Here is a 23,911-nt window from a genome sequence, read left to right as displayed (position 1 = left end):
TTCATTCTGATCGAGGATGTGTTATTTGAGTGTTCCCTTTATTCTTTTGAGCAGTGTATATATATATATATATATATATATATATATACAGTACAGACCAAAAGTTTGGACACACCTTCTCATTTAAAGATTTTTCTGTATTTTCATGACTTTGAAAATTGTACATTCACACTGAAGGCATCAAAACTATGAATTAACACATGTGGAATTATATACTTAACAAAAAAATTGTGAAACAACTGAAAAAATGTCTTATATTCTAGGTTCTTCAAAGTAGCCACCTTTTGCTTTGACGACTGCTATGCACACTCTTGGCATTCTCTTGATGAGCTTCAAGAGGTAGTCACCAGAAATGGTTTTCACTTCACAGGTGTGCCCTGTCAGGTTTAATAAGTGTGATTTCTTGCCTTATAAATGATGTTGGGACCATCAGTTGTGTTGTGCAGAAGTCAGGTGGATACACAGCTGATAGTCCTACTGAATAGACTGTTAGCTGCTTTTTTCTTGCCATAATACAAATTCTAAGTAAAGAAAAATGAGTGGCCATCATTACTTTAAGAAATGAACGTCAGTCAGTCCGAAAAATTGGGAAAACTTTGAAAGTGTCCCCAAGTGCAGTTGCAAAAACCATCAAGCGCTACAAAGAAACTGGCTCACATGAGGACCGCCCCAGGAAAGGAAGACCAAGAGTCACCTCTGCTTCTGAGGATAAGTTTATCCGAGTCACCAGCCTCAGAAATTGCAGGTTAACAGCAGCTCAGATTAGAGACCAGGTCAATGCCACACAGATTTCTAGCAGCAGACACATCTCTACAACAACTGTTAAGAGGAGACTTTGTGCAGCAGGCCTTCATGGTAAAATAGCTGCTAAGAAACCACTGCTAAGAACAGGCAACAAGCAGAAAAGACTTGCTTGGGCTAAAGAACACAAGGAATGGACATTAGACCAGTGGAAATCTGTGCTTTGGTCCCATGAGTCCAAATTTGAGATCTTTGGTTCCAACCACCGTGTCTTTTTGCGACACAGAAAAGGAGAACGGATGGACTCTACATGCCTGGTTCCCACCGTGAAGCATGGAGGAGGAGGTGTGATGGTGTGGGGGTGCTTTGCTGGTGACACTGTTGGGGATTTATTCAAAATTGAAGGCATACTGAACCAGCATGGCTACCACAGCATCTTGGAGCGGCATGCTATTCCATCCGGTTTGCGTTTAGTTGAACCATCATTTATTTTTCAACAAGACAATGACCCCAAACACACCTCCAGGCTGTGTAAGGGCTATTTGACCAAGAATGAGAGTGATGGGGTGCTACGCCAGATGACCTGGCCTCCACAGTCACCAGACCTGATCCCAATCGAGATGGTTTGGGGTGTGCTGGACTGCAGAGTGAAGGCAAAAGGGCCAACAAGTGCTAAGCATCTCTGGGAACTCCTTCAAGATTGTTGGAAGATCATTTCCGGTGACTACCTCTTGAAGCTCATCAAGAGAATGCCAAGAGTGTACAAAGCAGTCATCAAAGCAAAAGGTGGCTACTTTGAAGAACCTAGAATAAAAGACATATTTTCAGTTGTTTCACACTTTTTTGTTTAGTATATAATTCTACATGTGTTAATTCATAGTTTGATGCCTCCAGTGTGAATGTACAATTTTCATAGTCATGAAAATACAGAAAAATCTTTAAATGAGAAGATGTGTCTAAACTTTTGGTCTGTACTGTATATACATATAAATGTAGTGTATTACTACAACTGATAAGTACAGAAGAGATGTGCTATGCCCTATGTCACTTGGACAGACGTCTAGCCACGCTGACCTGAGCTTTTTCGCTTGCCCTGTAGTAATGTCACACTAAAGAGCAATCATTTAGAATAATTCTCCATACTGACATAACACAAGCCACCATACAATATGGCTATGCATTTGTTTCCTCTTCTGAGATGACCCCAGGTTACTCCTCCAACTCAGAGCTGCTCATTTTCACTGAGTCACTATCCAGCCCCTCACAAAAAGCACAAGTCTTCCTCTCTAAGCCCCCTGCCTTCTGGCAAGAATAGACTAGACACAAAAAAGTGTCTGTCATTACGATTCAGCCAAACAGAGCTGCAGCAGTAGAGCCAGCGAGTCCCTTCCCCCGCCGCACGGACTCCTGACAGAAGGAGGAGAGCAGCAGAGAGAGGAAGATGCTGTAGGTACCAGGGACACCGAGCGGCAGGAGCAGCCTGTCCTCCTCCTGCTGGAGCAGCCTGTCCTCCTCCTGCTAGAGCCGTGCTGCAAGGAGCTGATTCCTCTCACTACTTCTCCAGGACGGGAGTGACATGTCTTCTCCAGAGCCAGGATTGCAGTGACTGAGAGGAGGGCTGCTGTGCCCACCCCTCCCCACTCCATCTGGAAGGCGCTGACCCTGGTGCTGATCCTGAGAGCTGTCCCACAGACGACCTGCAGCACTTAACACCTTTCTTCTGCACTACATCAAGAGGAAGTCTGACATGATAACCCAGGCAAATTCCAGGTATTACCAGCACTTATCTCCCCTGCATCAATACTCTTAACACCTTCATACAAGAAAGTTTCTGCTTACTTGCCTGTCTTCCAAAAGTGCAGTGTCCCATCCATTGTGAAGTTTCCTGGTTGCCCCACTACTAAGTAATTAGCAGTTCAGTGTCAGATTTGATATTTTTTTACTGATGAGATGCATATAAAATTCTATTTATAAAGTCCATATTCAATCTTTTTTTCATACCTTAGTGAAAGGTTTTTACCATACCATTCCTTATGGTTAATCCTAGTAAATATAACTGATGACTTCAATGTATCTACATTCCAGAACATGGATGTAACGTTGTAGCAATGTGAAGATTCCCAATTGTCTTTTCCACACTCTTAAGATCTTGATGAAATAAGCTTCTGCAATTTATTCAAAGCAGGAACCCTTTCCCTTGGGTGTTTCTTGTTATTGTTCTTTTATATTTTTTTGTGATATGTTTTATTTTATAGCGTTTTAATTAAAATATCCTACATGTAGCATGGATGCCCTCTTGTGTTTTTATGATCTAGAGTATTTTTAATTGATTTACTAGACAATTAACGCAAGAGTCCTTATTCCATTCCTTTTCTGTGCGTGCAGACCTGTGAGTTATAATATTGAGACATCAGGCTCGCGTTGTATGTGTGTTTCTTAAAGATTGCAAATAAATCAAGCAATTGATTTTCCAGGTTCATCTTCTACTGAGTGGTAGTACTGCTCTGAGGGAAACCAAATGTACAATGGCCAAAAATATGTCACTTGTCTTAAGAAGGCTTTCTTCACTTGATAATTATGAGAATGATTTATTGCAGGCAGAGTTCTTACTGCTGTATTTTGGAGGCAATTCCACAGGAGACAAAATCATTCACTGGTGTTAGGAATATATTTCTGCCATAGCTCCGCATATCTGAGGAAATGAACAGTTGAAGATCAATATAAGCTAGTAAAGTATTGTGATCATCAGACACATTGGAATTTCTAGTAAGAAAAAAAAATCAATCAATTTAGCAAATGTCAAAATGAGCTTGAGTTCTTTTTCTGTGTAGCAAACTCTCTTTTGTTTTTAGACATTATGAAACAAAGATACAATAAAGAAATTAGCGATACAGTAACACTTCCCAATAGTCATCTACTTTAACAGAAGTGGTTTACCATTGGCAGATACGCTTGGCAGCTGGTTTATTCTTATCAGTTGTCAGATGTAGCATAATAAATCCACCAGAGGCTGTTAGAATCCAATTTGTGATACAGAATGCAGCTGTAAATAATGGCTGGACTGCCTTGGGATTTATCAGTACTTCTTAGTGAACAGATTCTTGTCATCAATGGTGATATATGGACAAGGCGGGTTCATTGATGAACAACATTGACAATCGCCTTATCTGTAAATATAGGTTTAAAAATTATGAAGAGCTGCAATCATCCTGTACAATATACCAGAAACATATGTAACTGTCAGTAGTAACTAGAGATGAGCGGATCAGGCAGAAAACTCGAATACGCCTGTTTGTGCAATTTTTCCTAGAAAATTTCATTTTCAGGGAAGTTATAAGGAAATCACTTCAAATTTATTCTACAGAATAAGGGAATTTACTATCCCTTTTTATCTTCAGGGGTCACTTCAGATCTCAGAGCGTAATAAATGTAGGATGTAAAAAGTAAAAAAAAAATATTACCGCTCGCCTCTCCAGCCCGTCCATTTCTCAATGTCACCCGTCCAGTTCTCGCCGTATCTTCTTATCACTGAACCCTTGGACCTCCTAATACTAGGCTGGCAAACATGTGTAAGATCACGACATTAATCATGATCTTGAGCTTCATCAGAACTGGAAGTCCCTGCCTAGCGCAAGAGGCCTTGGAATTTCAGCGCTTTTTGGTAATAAGGAAATGAGACGAAAACCGAACCGGTGACGGTGAAGAGCTGACGGGCCGGAGGCGTGAGTGGTAAAGTGAGTATAAGTATTTTTTTTTATTTCTTAACCTTTTGGTGGCCCTTTACAGTTCCTAAAATTGCCGTCAGCAGCCACTACTTTTCCTGAATCTGCGCAGAAGCGAATTACAAAAAATTAGCATTTTGAAAAATGCAGATATTTGTAATATACAATTAGAGTTCATTACCAATCCAATATATTCACTCATTTCTAGTAGTTACTAAATTTGACATAATATGATGAGAATTTCAATATATTTTCATTCATTTAAAGTTTTTCTTTATTAGACAAAATGTATGCAATATCCACATAGCTTAGATAAAATTCAATTCACCCAGTAAAATGGTGCTTCTGTAGCTTTCAAATATCCCTTTTTATAGGGTCACAAAGTGGACATTTGTATGTAGTCATTAATCTATTTTAATACATCTAAATAAAAATTTGACTCCAATTATGTACATTTAGTGTAGTATCAGGCAAATAGTCTTTAGGCATCTTGCCAGAATGTGAGACATAAAAGAAATCTTTATTCCTAACTAAAATATGACAACACTCATACATTACATTCATATGTGCATGTTAAAAAGGTTGTCCAGTCCAAATCGATAAGTCTGCAGACACTCTGTGTGACTGCAGACTTATGAATCCCCACAGGACACTCACTGTGCGCTGCACCAGAGAAAATGCATGAGTTATACATACTCCCGGCCAGTGGGCACGGCCTCGCTTCAATACACTTGTATGGAGAGAGCCCGTGCGATCTACATGGGCCCTGGCTGGGAGTATGTTTAACGCATACATACCATATGGTCCCGGGTCAGAAACCGGCGAATCCCCACAAGCTCACATTGCGTGCTCTGGGGGGATTCATAAGTCTGCAGTCACACAGAGTGTCTGCAGACTTATCGATTTGGACCAGACAACCCCTTTAAACATATTACTGCTAATAATGGGCATTAATATAGACCCTCATGTCAGACCTTGGCTGTAGATGTGGTGGCGTACCCTTATGAAAATAATTTTGAATATAGTGGCCTATGGTGATGAAGGAGTTTCCCACTCAGTGATGGTGTAAGGATGTAATCTCACACAGATGTCATTTCAACAACTTTACTTACAGGGAGACAATAAGCTTGATGGTTGCACAGTCGTTTATGAGGCAACATGCGTGATGGTCTCAACATTCACTTAGGAGGTAACAGATTGACTTGAACAGAGAAAGTCAAAATAGCTTTCGCAACAATGTACCGACACTTTTTTGACACTTGGTACAGTCTCTGTGTCACTCTTTACGCGGCTCTGCATGGGTTCACTGCACTTGTCACTGCTACTATCAGGGTCACCTCACTTCGTCAGCAATATCCTGCAGTAACTGGTCTGATACTTTGTAGTCTTTCGTAGATGACTCCTCACAGTTACCTCGTCGCACTCAGACATCAGTTACATTGCTATCTGTGGTGAGGCACTCCTCTTCTCATAAGGAAAGGAGCTAATTGAGGCCATGCACACATTGCACTAATAAAGATATGTTATTACATACAACATAACCCAAATTCACCAATGCAGACCACATAATAACATATTAAAAAGTGCATGTAAGCACATGAAAGGCATATATCTATCATATATCAAGTGGCAGTCCTTCCAATGAAACCAAAACAAGGGATTTCATATCAATGTGCAAGAAATTTGTTATGACAATAGATGTTGCAAAAAGTGACAATGGGCAAAAAGATATCCAAATAACAAAATTCGAACTTTCCAAATAGCTGACACAAAAGTTTCCCATAAACTGAATAGTGTCCCATCAAGTGAACATTATATTAAAGGATACATCCCAAAGTACAATGTCTGATTAAATCCCACTGTAAATACTATACAAAAAGGAGGAATGTTGTCTGGAATAGGAGGTATGACAAGGGGCCTTGATCGCTTGAATCATATATTGCAATACATCTGGATTGTAATGTATTGTTGCATGCCGTTGTTAATATGACTGGTGGCCTATTAGGCTCCTATACATGGCCTATTGTTAAGCTGCAGAAACCCATTTGCACTTCTTGATTGCATTGTCTAACCCTAAGGAAGGGATTAAATTGTCGAGATCAATCTTGCCGGTCAGGGACATTAAAGGGGTGTTCCAAAATAGACTTGCTGATGACAAGCTCTTTTAGTCACTTGACTACTGTAGCCAATTACAGTCGAAGCGGGCATTACTTCCGGATCTAGCTCAAACCCGCCGAGCAATGGACCTATGGGGGGGCTAGGAGGTGAGTATGCCACTGTTTTTTATTTCAAGCGCATACATGCCTTAAAAGAAATTTCTATAACAGACGACCTTTATAAAGAAGAGCTTCAGCTGTATAATATTTCTGCTACTGCAAGTCAATCTCATTTATTATACATTTTATATGAAAAAAGGAATGCAATTGAAGTATAATACATGGTATTTCGAATAATAGTACTTTTCAAAAACTGACAATACTTTTTTTTTCATAAATTATAAAAGAAGTAGGGCAGTTATAAGTAAGTAAGGCAGCCATTTGTGCCATTTACCTATATGGAATGAAGTGATTTTCATATGTATTTTAAGAAGCAAAAGTGTAGTACTAGCTTTTGTAGTGAAAATTACTGTGACATTATATTTAAATAGATGGGACTCATTTTCTAGGATATGTTAACTTGCATTTTTTAAGATATTTTAAGATATGTCCTCTTGTAGCTGTGACTATAAAAATGAGTGAGTGAATGACTGAATATTTTTATACCACATTAATTTTACCTTAATATAAAGTTGCCATGCCTTATGTATACATGAAGTCTTGGCACAGGTGTATTTTTTATTTCTGCTAAAAAAAACTTTATGATTTCTGTAGTTTGAGAAAGGAAATTATTCAAATTTTGCTCTTTACTATGAGCTTCAAATGTTAAATTTATTAAACATCAATTTTACCTATTCATTCATCATTAAAGTTTCATTATAAAATGTCACTGCTCTGTGTCATTAGTAGTGTTGAGCCACCCCCGTAGTGTTCGAGTTCGGTTCGGTTCGTCGAACACCCGTGTGTTCGCCGAACTGTTCGTCGAACTGTTCGTCGAACACCTTCGAACACCGTTAAAACCAATGGCAGGCAAACAAAAACACATAGAAACACATAGAAAACACCTTCAAAGGTGTCCAAAAGCTGACAAACTGCTCAGAAGACACAACTAACACATGGAAAAGTGACAGGTACATATAGTCATGCGAAAAGAAAAGAGGTGGAGGAGTAAAAGGAGGGGGAGACACAGATATAGGCATGTCATGCCCTTCTAAAATCCAAAAAGTGAGAAGCCGACACGTTCAGTCCGCTCCTGCCCGTGCCACCTCCGCGTCGCCGGGTTTGTGCCAGAGCCGCGGTGAACCCTGACGGCCAGCCCCCCTCTCCCAATACTGGTGCCTGTCCGCTGGTGGGTCGAGCGAGCCCCCTTGTGGTGGAGGCAGCTCTAAGCTTTTTAATTTAAATTGTCTCTCTAATTTGAATGAATACACTTTAAATTCATTTACAAGGATCTATTGGAGGGCAAGTCTGATGCCAGCAGCCGCATAATTCCAGCTCCAGTAGCGTCCACTAAAGCTGATGCAGTTAAAAAGCTTTTATAAGGATCGAGCTCGGTTGTCCACCGCAAGGCATCCTACTGCCAGTCCCAGCCCCTATGCCTTGGGGTGCCTCCTGATGCTCTTCACTGAGTATCCCGTGGTCCTGAAGCATTTCCTTTGAAAAAATTAAGTATCCAAACTACAAGTGGTGTAGCTTGCTTAACAGCCGGGATAATCCGCTGACTAGCAGACACTGCTACTAGGCACAAAGTATTTCCTGGGCTAGATGCAGTTAAAAATTTGTAATTAGATACTCTCGTTGGATGCTGAGAAAGCATTCCATAGAGTCTCCTGGCACGCCATATATGATTCTCTTAAAAAGCTTGGGGTAGGGGTCTAGGGGACCCTTTTATAGCCAAAATCACGGCCCTGTATCGCAATACGTCACCTAGGCTGAAGATAAATGGAACTGTAGCACCCTGAGGGCTCGGTTGCTACAGAGGTATTGCACCTCACCCAGAGGTGTGATATCTCACTCTCAGGTAAGGATGTAGTGTGGATCAGGACCCGACACCTGCATGCATTACACCACATTGCCATGGGGCAGGGCGACCAATATGCCCCTGAGATGGGCACGACAGTCCCTGTCCCTGGCTGGAGTGGGGGGAGGGAACACTGAGGAAGGGGAACCCTGTAGTGCAGGAGCAGGGAGTAAGCAGTTCCTGGGTGCATTGAGAAGGGAGTATAAAAGGTGGGCACCATCTTAGTTCAGTGCAGAGAAGTCTGAGCAGAAGTGGCAGGGAGCAGGGGCTCTGCATGAGCTCTGCTCCGGAGGCGGGCCTAGTAACAGAGGCCCAGGCCTGGAAGAGGGAGAAGGAAGGAAGAGGAGTGGAGAAGGCTCCAGGAACGAGGAACGAAGGGATCCCAGAGGTGCGGACGGGCGAGTCGCCACCGCACGCCCGAATCCACCTGCGTGGAGGGGTCAGGCCAAAGGGGGAGACCGGTCCCCGAAACTAGTGGAGGCAGGAAACGACCCTCAGCGACAAACAGGAGGCTGTGACATTTTATGTGGCGCAGCCCCTCGCTACACCCGCTAGGAAGGCACCACATAGGGTCAGGGAAACTGGCGCCAAGTTTACCAAGAGGAGGCCCGAGGCAGCCGGACAGAAGGGTTGGTAAGAAAGGCCAGACAATGGACACACAAAGGGGGTCCTGTGAAGCGCTCCAAAGTTATCTGGGAGTTGTCTGAGCCCCTCACCTGGTGAGCACAGTACGACGTGGGCAGCCGTTACCTGCAGACGTGGTCTGGATAATAAGAACTGTGAGTAAAGGCCCTGGACTGCATCACTGACTCCGTGTCGTTACTGCTGCTGCCCTGCACCATCACCCCCATCCTCCGCATACACTGCCCTGAGGCTATACTCCTCCCGTGGGGAGTTATGCTACGCTCTGCTGCACCCACAACACCAGCCTCAGCGGTCTGCCCTGGAGCAGCGGTTCACTCTGACCGCAATCCACGGGTGGCGTAGTCGGACATTTAAACATCAAAACCACATAAATAGTTCCGCCACTGGTTTGACCGCCCTGAGCCATGGAACCGGGTCGCCACCACGGAGACTACAACCACCAGCATCCACCAAAAAGGGTCCGGCTCCGGGTGTCCCAAGGCCCAGGGGGCGCGTCAGAACATTTTCATCACCTTTCACAATCACCAATGGGACAAGGCAGGGATGTTCTCTGTCCCCTCTCTTATACATCCTAGTGACGGAGCACCTGCTCTCATCAATTCGCCATAACCCCAATATTAGGTGGATTGAGGTGGGAGGCACCGAGTACAAGTGCTCTCTATTTGCTGATGATGTCCTAGTATATATCACTCAATCACATATATCCATCCATGCTGTTATGGCTGAAATAGATCACTTTGTTACATGGTCAAATATTAAAATCAATGCAGCGAAGTCTGAGGCCCTCGATGTCTCCCTCCCCAAATCCATATAGGATTCCATCCAGTCCAACTTTCCCTTTGCCTGGCCCTCACAGGGTATCAAATACTTAGGAATTCCTATTCATAGAGACCTCTCCCATCTATGTTATCTTAATTTTGGGCCCTTTATTGAACAACTCCATACAGACCACGGTTGGCAAGTTAGAACTGTAAGATTCACTACGTGAACCACTGGTGTTTTGTGGAAAAGCACATGTACACTGTGTTCCAAATTATGCAAAAAGTGTTTAGGAGTGATAAGGGAAGAATTTGTTTGTTTGTCAGTTAAACTCATTGATGGTGATGTGTGTCAGGGCTCTTTATATCACTGTAAGCAATTGCAGACACCTGTGCTAATTAGTTTGGCAGGTGTGTCCAATGAAAGGCAAGACTACTTAAGAAGGCTGTCGCACATTATTAAGCAGCCTACATTTTCTGCCAAAATGGGAAAGAAAAAGGATGTGTCGGCTGCTGAGAAGCAACAAATTGTGAAGTGTTTAGGTCAAGGCATGACTACAATCAACATTGTGCGATGATCAGGATGAAGTGTCTTGGCAATCAAGAAGTATGTAGCTGATTCACAGTACACACGTGTGCGTGCTGATAATGGCAAATTGAGGACTCTTTCCTACAGGCAATTACGTTAGGTTGAAAGAGCAGCGGCAAAAAAGCCTTGTCATAGCAGCAGACAAGTTTTTGAAGCTGCTGGTGCCTCCAACGTCCCCCGAACAACAAGATGCAGGGTCCTTCAGAGGTTTGCAGCTGTGCATACGCCATCCTGTCGACCTCCTCTATCCACTTCACACAAGCAGAAACGGCTCCAGTGGGCCAAACATTACATGAAGACTGATTTCAAAACTGTTTTGTTCACGGATGAGTGCCGTGCAGCGCTCGATGGTCCAGATGGATGGAGTGGAGGATGGCTGGTTGATGGACACCCCACGCAAACACGGCTACAGCGCCAACAAGGAGGAGGTGGAGTAATGTTTTGGGCTGGAATCATGGGGAGAGAGATTGTCGGCCCCTTTAGGATCCCTGAAGGCGCTAAAGATGAACTCCATAATGTATGTGGATTTTCTCAAACAGCACTTCCTGCCATGGTTCAAGAAGAAGAACCGTGTATTTCACAGCAAGATCATTTTTTTGCATGATAATGCACCATCTCATGCTGCACATAAAACATCTGCATCTCTGGCTGATATGGGCATAAAAGGGGACAAACTTATGGTGTGACCCCCATGCTCCCCTGACCTCTACCCCATTCAGAACCTTTGGAGCATCATTAAAAGGAGTGTCTATGATGGCGGGAGGCAGTTCACATCTAAGCAACAGCTCTGGGAGGGTATTCTGTCCTCATGCAAAACAATTGAAGCAGAAACCATCCAAAACCTGACAAATTCAATGGACCAGAGAGTTCAGAAGCTCCTTTCGAACAAGGGGTCCTATGTGAAAATGTAACATCACCTAGAATGAAGTTTTGAGTTGAAAACTGTTTGATTTCAGTTTCTAACAACCTTCTAATGCTTATAATTTCAAAAATGACCATTTTTTTGGTCTTTATTAAAATGAAAAGGTTGATCGAAAAGTTTGGGGGATCTAAGAGTGTGGCAACCCAGTAGTCATGATTTCTTCGAATTCTGACAATATGAGGGTCATGCTGCAGGTAGTGCAGCAAGAAGGCACTTATGTGTCTTGCGCATCTCGGAGCCCCAAAATTATTTTCCGGGCTAGATGCAGCTAAAAATTATTATTAATTTTAAATCTGGTGAAGCTTTAGTATAGATGGCCTAATAGGATCAGTGCTGCACACTGCTACAAAGCCCAAATTATTTTCCAGTCAAGATACAGATAAACATGATTAGTAATTTTAAATCTGGTGGAGCTTATTATAGATGGCCTAATAGAATCAGTGCTGCACACTGCTACAAAGCCCAAATTATTTTCCAGTCAAGATACAGATAAACATGATTAGTAATTTTAAATCTGGTGGAGCTTATTATAGATGGCCTAATAGAATCAGTGCTGCGCACTGCTACAAAGCCCAAATTATTTTCCAGCCAAGATACAGATAAACATGATTAGTAATTTGAAAGCTTAAAACGGTTGGTAGGGTGATTTTAACCAATCATCAAGCTTTTACTCTCCCCAGGATGACACAGGGGTAGAAAAGTCGTTTCGGATCCATGATTTGTTCATCTTTATGAACGTGAGTCTGTCTACATTATCAGTGGAGAGCCGCGTGCGCTTATCTGTCAGCACACCACCAGCAGCGCTGAACACACGTTCAGACAGAACGCTGGCTGCGGGGCATGACAAGATCTCCAAGGCGTAAGTGGCTAGCTCCGGCCATTTATCCAGATTGGAAGCCCAAAAAGAGCAAGGGTCCAGTGACACAGTCATGGCTTCAATGTTTACTTGGAGATACTCCTGTACCATCGTCTCTAGGCGTTGACTATGTGTCAGACTTCTTGTCTCCTGTGGCCTTGCAAAGGATGGGCTAAAAAAGTGGTGAAATGATTCCGCAAAATTGATGTTACCAGCAGATACTGTGGTTCTGTTACGGTTTGAGTGCTGAACACTTGACGGTCCCACGGTGGGCAAGTTGGAACTGTGAGATTCACTACGTGCACCACTGGTATTTTGTGGAAAAGCACATGTAAGATTCTGCAACAGTCTCTGCTGATACTCCTGCATGCGTGCATCCCTTTCTATGGCAGGAATAATTTCTGCAAATTTACTTTTGTACCGGGGATCTAACAGTGTGGCAACCCAGTAGTCAGGATTATTTCTAATTCTCACAATTCGAGGGTCATGTTGCAGGTAGTGCAGCAAGAAGGCACTCATGTGTGTTGCGCATCCAGGAGCACCAAGTCCCTGTTGTGTTGGTGGCGAGGTAACAATCATGCTTCCTTCCTCTGTCCTCTCCCCCCAACCTCGCACAACAGAAATGTGATCAAGGTCTCCCTCATCTGATGAGTCTTCCATCAGTTCGTCCTCCACTTCTTCCTGGGCTCCTGCACTTTCCTCACTAGTTTGGCTGCTACCATGCGCCCTGGTAAAATCCTCTCCCCCACCCTCACATGCCTGCCGCCTTGGTGCTGCCGACCGTCTGGACCTTGCAGATGTTAGCCCTTCCGCATACAACTCCTCCTCCTCTACTTCCTCCACCTCCTCTTGTGCCACCACCTGACTCCGAATTCTGTTTAACATGTGCTCCAGCATGTAAATCACCGGAATAGTCATGCTGATAATGGCATCGTCAGCACTAAACATCTTCGTCGCCATTTCAAAACTGTGCAGAAGGGTGCATAGGTCCCTGATCTGAGACCACTCCTCCAGCGTGATTTGCCCCACCTCTGGATCTCGTTGGCCCAGGCTATACGTCAGAAAGTATTGCACCAGGGCTTGTCGGTGCTGCCACAGTCACTGCAACATGTGCAGAGTTGAATTCCACCGGGTAGGCACATCGCATTTTAGCCGGTGAAGTGGCAGGCCCAACGACTTCTGTAGAGATGTAAGTCGCTGAGCTGCGGGATGCGAACGGCGGAAGTGAGCACACAGCGACCGTGCCCTCTGCAGAAGGCCATCTAGTCTGGGATAGTGGGCTAAAAATTGCTGGACAACCAGGTTCAACACGTGAGCCATACAAGGCACGTGTGTGACATTGCCCCGGCGAAGGGCCGCACCCAGGTTTGCAGCATTGTCGCAGACGGCCTTCCCTGGTTTCAGGTCCAGTGGAGACAACCATTCATGAAATTGGTTCTCCAGAGCTGACCACAACTCCTCAGCTGTGTGACTCACATTTCCCAGACATTTCAATGTAAAAACCGCCTGATGGCGTTGAGCCCTACTGCCAGCATAGTAAGGAGGTGTGCAGGATCCCTTCTGCGCAGTTAGAAAGCTTGTGGCATGACCAGAAAGGCTTTGGGTGCAGGTGGAAGACCGAGAGGAGGTTGAGGAGGCAGAAGCAGTGGAGGAACTTTGACATAAAGAGGATTGACGCACAACTCGTGGGGACGGCAAGACTTGGACAGCAGCCCCTTGTCTTGCTGTCACCATAGTTACCCAGTGCCCAGTCAGCGACATGTAACGCCCCTGTCCATGCCTACTCGTCCAAGTGTCTGTGGTGAAATGCACCCTGTCACACACAGAGTTTCTCAAAGAAGCGGTGATGTTGTGTGCGACATGCTGGTGGAGCGCAGGCACACCTTTCTTTGAGAAGTAGTGCCGACTGGGCATCTGGTACTGGGGCACTGCGACGGACATAAGGTCTCAAAAATCCTCTGTGTCCACCAGGCGGAAAGGCAGCATTTCTGTAGCCAAGAGCTTGCAGATGGTGAAATTCAACCTCTTAGCTTTCTCATGGCTAGGAGGAAATGGTCTTTTACTTGTCCACATCTGAGGGACCGAGGGCTGGCTATTGTGCTTAGACGGGGTTGATAAGGGTGTCCCCGGCAAACTGCCGGTCTGTGAGGAAGATGCAGGCGGACATGTTAGGTTGCCTTGATCCAAAGGTGGTGCTATCGATGTCGGACAGCGCTCAACACCAGCTGGTGTTACCACCTCCAAAGAATATGATGACCTGCCCATCACGCTGGCTGTTGCGGGTAAAGAGGTGGCAGGTCTGCGCCCCAAAACAGGTGTGACTGCTGTCCCCCCAGTCACAGAGGATGAAGAGGCCGCGGATGCACAAGATATGGGAGACGGTGGTTGGCCCGGCCGGCTAGGCCGCATTGTAGCACAGTGAGCTTCCCACTGCAACTTATGCTTCATGTCCATGTGCCGGTTCATGCATGAAGTACTCAAACTATGTATTTTTTGGCCTCTACTTGGCTTTTGCTGACAAATGTTACAGATAACACGAGTTGGGTCATCTTTATCGATCTGAAAAAATGCCCAGGCTATGCAAGGCTTAGCACCCATGCGACCTGAAGAGCCACCACGATTTGTGGTGAGAGGCAGAGTTGTGTTTGAGGATGCAGTTGTTGACGTGCTTCCAGTACTACGTCTCTGTCCAGGAAGGCGCAACCTGACCTCGTCGTCACTAGCATCTTCCTCCACCTCCTCTGCTGACCTCATCTCTTGGCTGACTGTGGGTTGACAGTAAGTGGGATCTCCAACCTCATCATCATCACCCTGTGCGTTATCACACCCGTCGTCCTCAGAGCCAACCTGTTCCTGCCCTGACAAAAAACTAAAGTTGTCGCTCCAATCAGGTATTTGAGTCTCATCATCGTGTTCCTCATTGTCTCCACCAACAGGAGTTACAGTTTGGGAATGAGGGTCTACATTATGGTCAGAACCTTCTGCGTCTGGTCCTGGATCCGACTCATAAAGATTCTGGGCATCAGTGCAGATCATTTCCTCGTCTGGATTCACAGAAGCGCTGGAGTCGACCTCTGATTCACAGGCTATAGTATGAGTAAACAGCTCTGCAGACTCAACCATCTGTTCTACCTCATACTCAGACGGGCAGCTGGAGATTTGGGAGCTGTGAGGAAGCAAGTGCGATTGGGGTGACACCTTTGAGGACTGGAGTATTTGTGATGTTGAAGTTGATGTGCGGGAGAGCCCACTTAAAGGAGCACTTGATATCCGTTGAAGCACCTGCTGTTTTTGTGCCTCATCTGGAATTTGTAGTGATTGGCGTGGCCGTAAGAAAGGGATCTTATCACATTGTCCGCTAAAAGAAGTAGACATTTTAGTTTGGCTGGAAGATGGTCTTTCTTCTGCAGATGTTACTGTTGCTTTAACACCTACCCCACGGACACAACCTTTTTTCCCCTTCCCAACACGCCTATTCCCCTTTCCACCAGCAGCAGGCCTTTTTCCACTCATTTTGGTGGTTAACTAATTCACAACTCTGGAGTTGTTTGCACAAAAAAACAATGGATGGGAACCGAGCAGAGCTGAGTGGCCAAACTGTGGTATTAGGCCAAAACTATTGGCTGGGTTAGATGCAGAAAAAAATTATATTCAATTTGCAACCTGATGGAGGTCAGTATAGATGGACTAATAGAGAAAGTCCCACACACTGCTAGAAGGCCAAATATTTTTTCAGAGCTAGATGCAGATAAAAATTATTTTTAATTTGCAACCTGATGGAGGTCAGTATAGATGGACTAATAGAGAAAGTCCCACACACTGCTAGAAGGCCAAATATTTTTTCAGAGCTAGATGCAGACAAAAATTATATTCAATTTGCAACCTGATGGAGGTCAGTATAGATGGAGTAATACAACAAGTCCCACACACAGCTAGAAGCCCAATATTTTTTAAGAGGTAGATGCATAAAAAAATATATTCAGTTTGCAACCTGATGGAGGTCAGTATAGATGGAGTAATAGAACAAGTCCCACACACAGCTAGAAGCCCAAATATTTTTTCAGAGGTACATGCAGATAAAAATTATTTTTAATTTGCAACCTGATGGAGGTCAGTATAGATGGACTAATAGAGAAAGTCCCACACACTGCTAGAAGGCCAAATATTTTTTCAGAGCTAGATGCAGATAAAAATTATATTCAATTTGCAACCTGATGGAGGTCAGTATAGATGGACTAATAGAACAAGTCCCACACACAGCTAGAAGCCCAAATATTTTTTCAGAGGTACTGTAGATGCAGATAAAAATTATTTTTAATTTGCAACCTGATGGAGGTCAGTATAGATGGAGTAATGCAACAAGTCCCACACACAGCTAGAAGCCCAATATTTTTTCAGAGGTAGATGCAGAAAAAAATATATTCAGATTGCAACCTGATGGAGGTCAGTATAGATGGAGTAATAGAACAAATCCCACACACAGCTAGAAGCCCAAATATTTTTTCAGAGGTAGATGCAGATAAAAATTATTTTTAATTTGCAACCTGATGGAGGTCAGTATAGATGGAGTAATAGAGAAAGTCCCACACACTGCTAGAAGGCCAAATATTTTTTCAGAGCTAGATGCAGATAAAAATTATATTCAATTTGCAACCTGATGGAGGTCAGTATAGATGGACTAATAGAGAAAGTCCCACACCCTGCTAGAAGGCCAAATATTTTTTCAGAGCTAGATGCAGATAAAAATTATATTCAATTTGCAACCTGATGGAGGTCAGTATAGATGGACTAATAGAACAAATCCCACACACAGCTAGAAGCCCAAATATTTTTTCAGAGGTACTGTAGATGCAGATAAAAATTATTTTTAATTTGCAACCTGATGGAGGTCAGTATAGATGGACTAATAGAGAAAGTCCCACACACTGCTAGAAGGCCAAATATTTTTTCAGAGCTAGATGCAGAAAAAAATTATATTCAGTTTGCAACCTGATGGAGGTCAGTATAGATGGACTAATAGAGAAAGTCCCACACACTGCTAGAAGGCCACATATTTTTTCAGAGGTAGATGCAGAAAAAAATATATTCAGTTTGCAACCTGATGGAGGTCAGTAAAGATGGACTAATACAACAAGTCCCACACACAGCTAGAAGCCCAATATTTTTTCAGAGGTAGATGCAGAAAAAAATATATTCAGTTTGCAACCTGATGGAGGTCTGTATAGATGGATTAATAGAACAAGTCCCACACACAGCTAGAAGCCCAATATTTTTTCAGAGGTAGATGCAGAAAAAAATATATTCAGTTTGCAACCTGATGGAGGTCAGTATAGATGGACTAATACAACAAGTCCCACACACAGCTAGAAGCCCAATAATTTTTCAGAGGTAGATGCAGAAAAAAATATATTCAGTTTGCAACCTGATGGAGGTCTGTATAGATGGATTAATAGAACAAGTCCCACACACAGCTAGAAGCCCAATATTTTTTCAGAGGTAGATGCAGAAAAAAATATATTCAGTTTGCAACCTGATGGAGGTCAGTATAAATGGACTAATACAACAAGTCCCACACACAGCTAGAAGCCCAATATTTTTTCAGAGCTAGATGCAGAAAAAAATTATATTCAATTTGCAACCTGATGGAGGTCAGTATAGATGGACTAATAGAATGATGCTATGCCCAAAAGATTTTACTTCACTAGGTGCAGTAAAAAAAATGGTATTCTATACACAGGTGGTATATCTTGCAACACAGATAGGCTACTCCACTGACTAACACACTCTGCAATAGGCCAAAAAGGATTAGCTTTGCTAGATTCAGCCAAATGCTGTGAAAAAAACTTGCACAGCACTGTCACAGACCTGCCTGGCAAAAACTGATAGGAACTGATGTAACCTAGCCCTGAAAAGGACTCCAATTACAATTAGTCTTTACTCCCACAATCTATCTATTTAAGAGCACAGACCTGCCTGATAAAAGTCGTAGGAAATGTTGTAACCTAGTCCTTAAAAGGACTGCAATCACAACTATTCCCTACTCCCAAGCTATCTGTAGATTTGTGCGAAAATTGGCTTGAAATTAACAAGGTATAACGCACACAGCAACAGCGGTGCCGTCTAACACGCAGCTGCAGCAGTGAGAAAATGGTGGCGACGGGGAAAATGGCTTGGTCTTATAGGGCAAGGACATGTGACATACACTGCCAATGACACATGCCCTTGCTTGTGTGAAAAAAAGCACTTCGCTCCGTGTGTGCGCTGCTGATAGGCTGACAGATTGCACCTCCCCACTGTAAATGCGGGAAAGAGAAAAAAAAAATGGAGATCTTCATTGTTCCTGCAGAGATCCATCCCCTGCCCCTCCCCCCACCCCGCTGTACACTCAAACTGCGTATTAACATTAATTTTCATCATTACTGAGAAAAAATCCAGTTATGATTTTGGTGCACGAACAGTTATCGAACGTAACCTCGAACAGCCGAATTTTTCTCAAATTGTTCGTGTTCGCCGAACGGCTCGAACACCGCCCAAAACAGCTCGGATTTGAGATTGGCAAACAGTTCGAGTAGAACAACGCTCATCTCTAGTCATTAGACACTTAAAATTAATCTGTCACCACATTTGAGCTATCTAACCTATTAATATGGGCATACGGGTTGTAGACTGCTGAAAAAGTCCTACCTGTATGTCTCCTATCAGATGCCTTGTTGAGAAATCATCTTTTATCCCTTTTATATAAATGACCTCTTCCAGGCTATGGGGAGGACGCTGCCTGGAAGATAACTCTGCCCCTACACTTCATTATCTTACGTATCACCTCCTACAGCATCACTCTGTCCCTGTGACATCGGGTGCTTGTCCATGCACCTGCACATTCCATCTCCCGACTTTCTTCTTCAGTGTTCCACCCTCCTATGGGTAGCAGTGTTTTTTCTGCAAATTTTCAGCTGCCTTTTGCAGTACCAGCAAAGTCTATATGAAACCAGAATTCTCTATTCACACATCTTACTTTTTTTTTTGCGTATTTTGTGCCTCGGTTGTGTTTTTAGAAAATAGAGCATGTCACTTCTTTGAGCGTTTTTTCAGCGTTTTTCACCCATTGGAAGTGATGAGCAGTATAAAACATTGAAAAAACCATGATGTTTGAACATAGCTATCAAGTTTTGCTGCGTTTTTAGTGAAAATAAGCAAGTGCAGCAGCATGTGAAACTCATTTATTTTTGTGATTTTACCATCTAGTCTTGGTCACTGAGACGATTGTTTGTATTAGGAGAGTTTAATTAAATTAGTGATGTGTACACTGACCTACTGACATTAGCTGACCTTCATGTGAGATTGAACAATGCCTGTGGCCCAGTGAGGTGTAAAATTGAACAATGCCCTGAGCAACTCAATGGAAGACCCCATAGTGTGAAAGTAAACAGTGTCATACAAACTCAATGCATTTCCAGTGTCTAAACTATTCCTGAACAAGTCACCTCCCCCACTATGCCAAAACCAGAGTGAGTTTTTTTTTTCTCTGAACTTTATGTACAGTACAGACCAAAGTTTGGACACACCTTCTCATTTAATGATTTTTCTGTATTTTCATGACTTTGAAAATTGTACATTTACACTGAAGGCATCAAAACTATGAATTAACACATGTGGAATTATATACTTAACAAAAAAGTGTGAAACAACTGAAAATATGTCTTATATTCTAGGTTCTTCAAAGTAGCCACCTTTTGCTTTGATGACTGCTTTGCACACTCTTGACATTCTCTTGATGAGCTTCAAGAGGTAGTCACCGGAAATGGTTTTCACCTCACAGGTGTGCCCTGTCAGGTTTAATAAGTGGGATTTCTTGCCGTATAAATGGGGTTGGGACCATCAGTTGTGTTGTGCAGAAGTCAGGTGGATACATAGCTGATAGTCCTGCTGAATAGACTGTTAGAATTTGTATTATGGAAAGAAAAAAGCAGCTAAGTAAAGAAAAATGAGTGTCCATCATTACTTTAAGAAATGAAGATCAGTCAGTCCGAAAAATTAGGCAAATTTTGAAAGTGTCCCTAAGTGCAGTTGCAAAAACCATCAAGCGCTACAAAGAAACTGGCTCACATGAGGACCGCCCCAGGAAAGGAAGACCAAGAATCGCCTCTGCTTCTGAGGATAAGTTTATCCGAGTCACCAGCCTCAGAAATCGCAGGTTAACAGCAGCTCAGATTAGAGACCAGGTCAATGCCACACAGAGTTCTAGCAGCAGACACATCTCTACAACAACTGTTAAGAGGAGACTTTGTGCAGCAGGCCTTCATGGTAAAATAGCTGCTAGGAAACCACTGCTAAGGACAGGCAACAAGCAGAAAAGACTTGTTTGGGCTAAAGAACACAAGGAATGGACATTAGACCAGTGGAAATCTTTGCTTTGGTCTGATGAGTCCAAATTTGAGATCTTTGGTTCCAACCACCGTGTCTTTGTGCGATGCAGAAAAGGTGAACGGATGGACTCTACATGCCTGGTTCCCACCGTGAAGCATGGAGGAGGAGCTGTGATGGTGTGGGGGTGCTTTGCTGGTGACACTGTTGGGAATTTATTCAAAATTGAAGGCATACTGAACCAGCATGGCTATCACAGCATCTTGCAGCAGCATGCTATTTCACACTTTTTTGTTAAGTATATAATTCCACATGTGTTAATTCATAGTTTTGATGCCTTCAGTGTGAATGTACAATTTTCAAAGTCATGAAAATACAGAAAAATCTTTAAATGAGAAGGTGTGTCCAAACTTTTGGTCTGTACTGTACATGCATAAAGGGACAAAAGGATGGTGAAAAAAATGTTGAAAAAACACGCAAAAAATGCATTAAAAATGCAGCAAAACCTGCGTTTTTGATGCAGCTGATTTCCTGCCAGAGTTGGATTTTGCTGCAGATTTGTGACTCTGAACAAAACCCAACATGTGTGAACATAGCCTTAGGCTGTGTGCACACATTGACCTTTTGTTGCGTTTTTTCAATGCACATTTTTCACAAAACCTGAAAGGTTTCCTGATGCTAGCAAAATAAATGAGAATCCTGAAGTCTCATGCACATGTTGGTTATTTTTGACTTGTAGACTTGGTGCAGCATGTCAATCCTTTCAGAGTTTTTGTTGCAGATTTCACCCTTACTAATGAGTGGGGAAAATCTGCACCAAAAACGTGAGTAAAAAACGCAGAAAAAAAACACTTTTTTTGCCTCTGCATTTTTCCAGCCAAGAGATGCAGAAATTGTGCAAAAATTTCTGCACCAAATACTTAATGTGTGCACATACCCTTGTTGTAAAAGTTTTGTGTCAAAACAAACCCACTTTTTTGGATTCCTCATGTGGTTATTTGAATAAATTCTACTATTGGAACTCCCTAATATTATCCAAAATGGAAAGCACCTCTGTAAGACCAGCTTTTGGTCTGGAAAGTTGGTTTTGGTTCAACATATTTTAGAGATCACAAGCTTTTAAAAAGAGTCATGTTTTTGTGATAATGCATCATGAGATAGCATTGCTATTGGGGTGGCCAACCTGTGGTTGTGATTGCAACCTGTTGATGGTTTCTGTAAGTGCCCTGCAATATTATATTGAATTTGTTTCAAGAGAAATTGGAATCCTTAACCAAATTCAACAAAAAAAATTTTGGTCAGCCACTATAATCGGTTATTGCCAAGCATTAGAGAAGCCAGATCTATGGTAGCTAATTAAAAAAGATCTGCTTAGATCAGAGAACTTATTTAAATAATCAAAGCTGCCTATGTGGAGAGTATTAGCCAATATAACAAATGAGAAATGTAAGGTGTTAGTCATTGGATGTCAAAAATGTCAAGCAAATATGTTGTAAAATTTCCAAGTTCCATAACAGTAGCAATTAGCATCAGTTCATTAAAATTCTTATTCTGATCATAAAACTTGCTTGACATATGACAACTACTTTTCACCATTGCCCTTTTCTATAGTGGACAGTGGCACGTCTTTATGACTGAAAGCTGGCAGCTCCCGGTAGGAGTAAAGATAATTTTCTCCTGGGTGCCACATGTTCAGTACATCAGCCGAGCACCTTATATTTCTATTGATCCACAGATTAACACTATATCTATAGATTACTAGCATTATCCATCCTGACAGGTTTCCTTTACAGAAATAAAATTTACATTTGTAATTATTTCTGCCTTTTGAAAAAAACAGATGCATCCAATATTGTCGTGCGAGCCAAAGTGGAATTGAATAATATATTCTTTGCAAATAATTCTTTCTGTGATATTTGGCAGACATTAACACTTACAGTCTGCCAGTTGTTCGTCTTACTCCTTCAAAAATATAGTTAGTTAAAAAGACATTTTTTGCTATAAGAAAAAAATCAACACATTTGAGCAAGTCCATGATTATTTACATTCTGCGAATCACACAACTTGACGCCACGTTGTTCCCGTTGAGAACTCTTGTTGCACTTTTGGCTGACAAATGAACAACTAAAGCTTTAACAGCTGTTTGCTCATATTTTGCCTTTGTGCATAAACTTTGAGTCTTAATATATAAATTGTTATGCATTGTGCAGAAATAAAAATAATTACAATATGATAGCGCACCCTGTCTGCAGTCTACTAAATGTTATGCAGTCATTGTCAGTTGACCATATATTATACCACTATGATAATAATTAAAATAATTAAAATATAACACTATATGGTATATTCCTATACTTGTAATAGAAAGAACCAACAAGTTTAATAATTATTGTTATGTAATTGTCACATAACTAGGACCACTGAAAAACTTCTGTTCTTTCTACTAATTATGGCTTTTTTTTCTGATACGTAGCAAATTTGTGCCAGAAAAAATCCCTTCATATATTAAAATAGTAAACTTTATTTGTGTAATAATTAAAAGCAATCCCATACATAATTATAGCACATTACAATACAGTTACAGTACTTCAAACAGGGAAATAATATCATTAACTATATGTTCAGTGAGTAATAATCCAATATTTCACATTTTAGATGAATAGGACAAATGTAGGAAAACAAAGATAATTGTTAATAATTCTAGACATCAAAAAGGCCCTCAAGAAGACTGCTCCATGCCTTGAGATTTTATACCTTATTATTCTACAATCTGCTAGCTCTAATGAAATGAAACAAAGTAAAAGATTCCTTGTTTGCATTTGTTTTCTCTTCTGTTTTCCTGCATAGGAACTTCCAGAAATCAGAAAACCACTGGTTGAGAATCATACCTTCCATAGCACAATGTAGATTAAAGCTGTGATCATTTTCCCATATTCTTTCTCATACAAAATTAAAATGCCTGATGCCTGCAGTGATACAAACATGTTTCGGGATATGTGTCATAGGGTCTACAAGAAATTTATCTAATTTTTTTTCTTATTTTTCATACTCACATAATCTTCACACTCCATTGACTGTGAAAGGAGAAGCCTAAATTCATTGCATGCGTTAACTAACCTTAAGATATCATTAGGGACAGTGTCTAGCATGCTAAGCTGTCAAGTAGCTCACTGGGGAGCTGTAATGGTTGTCTATATATTT

General features: G+C 42.2%; 1 protein-coding gene across 2 annotated transcripts in view; it reads left to right on the top strand.

Annotated features, from left to right (window-relative positions):
* The first annotated feature begins 2,058 nt into the window (after positions 1 to 2,058).
* Positions 2,059 to 23,911, top strand: part of LOC141154236 (bifunctional heparan sulfate N-deacetylase/N-sulfotransferase 3-like) — an 875,193-nt gene continuing 853,340 nt past the window's right edge. For both annotated transcript variants that reach the window (XM_073639857.1, XM_073639839.1), the window contains exon 1: positions 2,059 to 2,511. The gene's annotated coding sequence lies outside the window, so the exon portion shown is untranslated. The remainder of the gene's footprint in view (positions 2,512 to 23,911) is intronic.

This window comes from Phyllobates terribilis, unplaced genomic scaffold (assembly GCF_046119375.1).
Source record: "Phyllobates terribilis strain yellow unplaced genomic scaffold, ASM4611937v1 Scaffold_1__5_contigs__length_1240528914, whole genome shotgun sequence".
Classification (NCBI taxonomy): domain Eukaryota; kingdom Metazoa; phylum Chordata; class Amphibia; order Anura; family Dendrobatidae; genus Phyllobates; species Phyllobates terribilis.
This window is presented reverse-complemented; position numbering and strand designations above follow the sequence as displayed.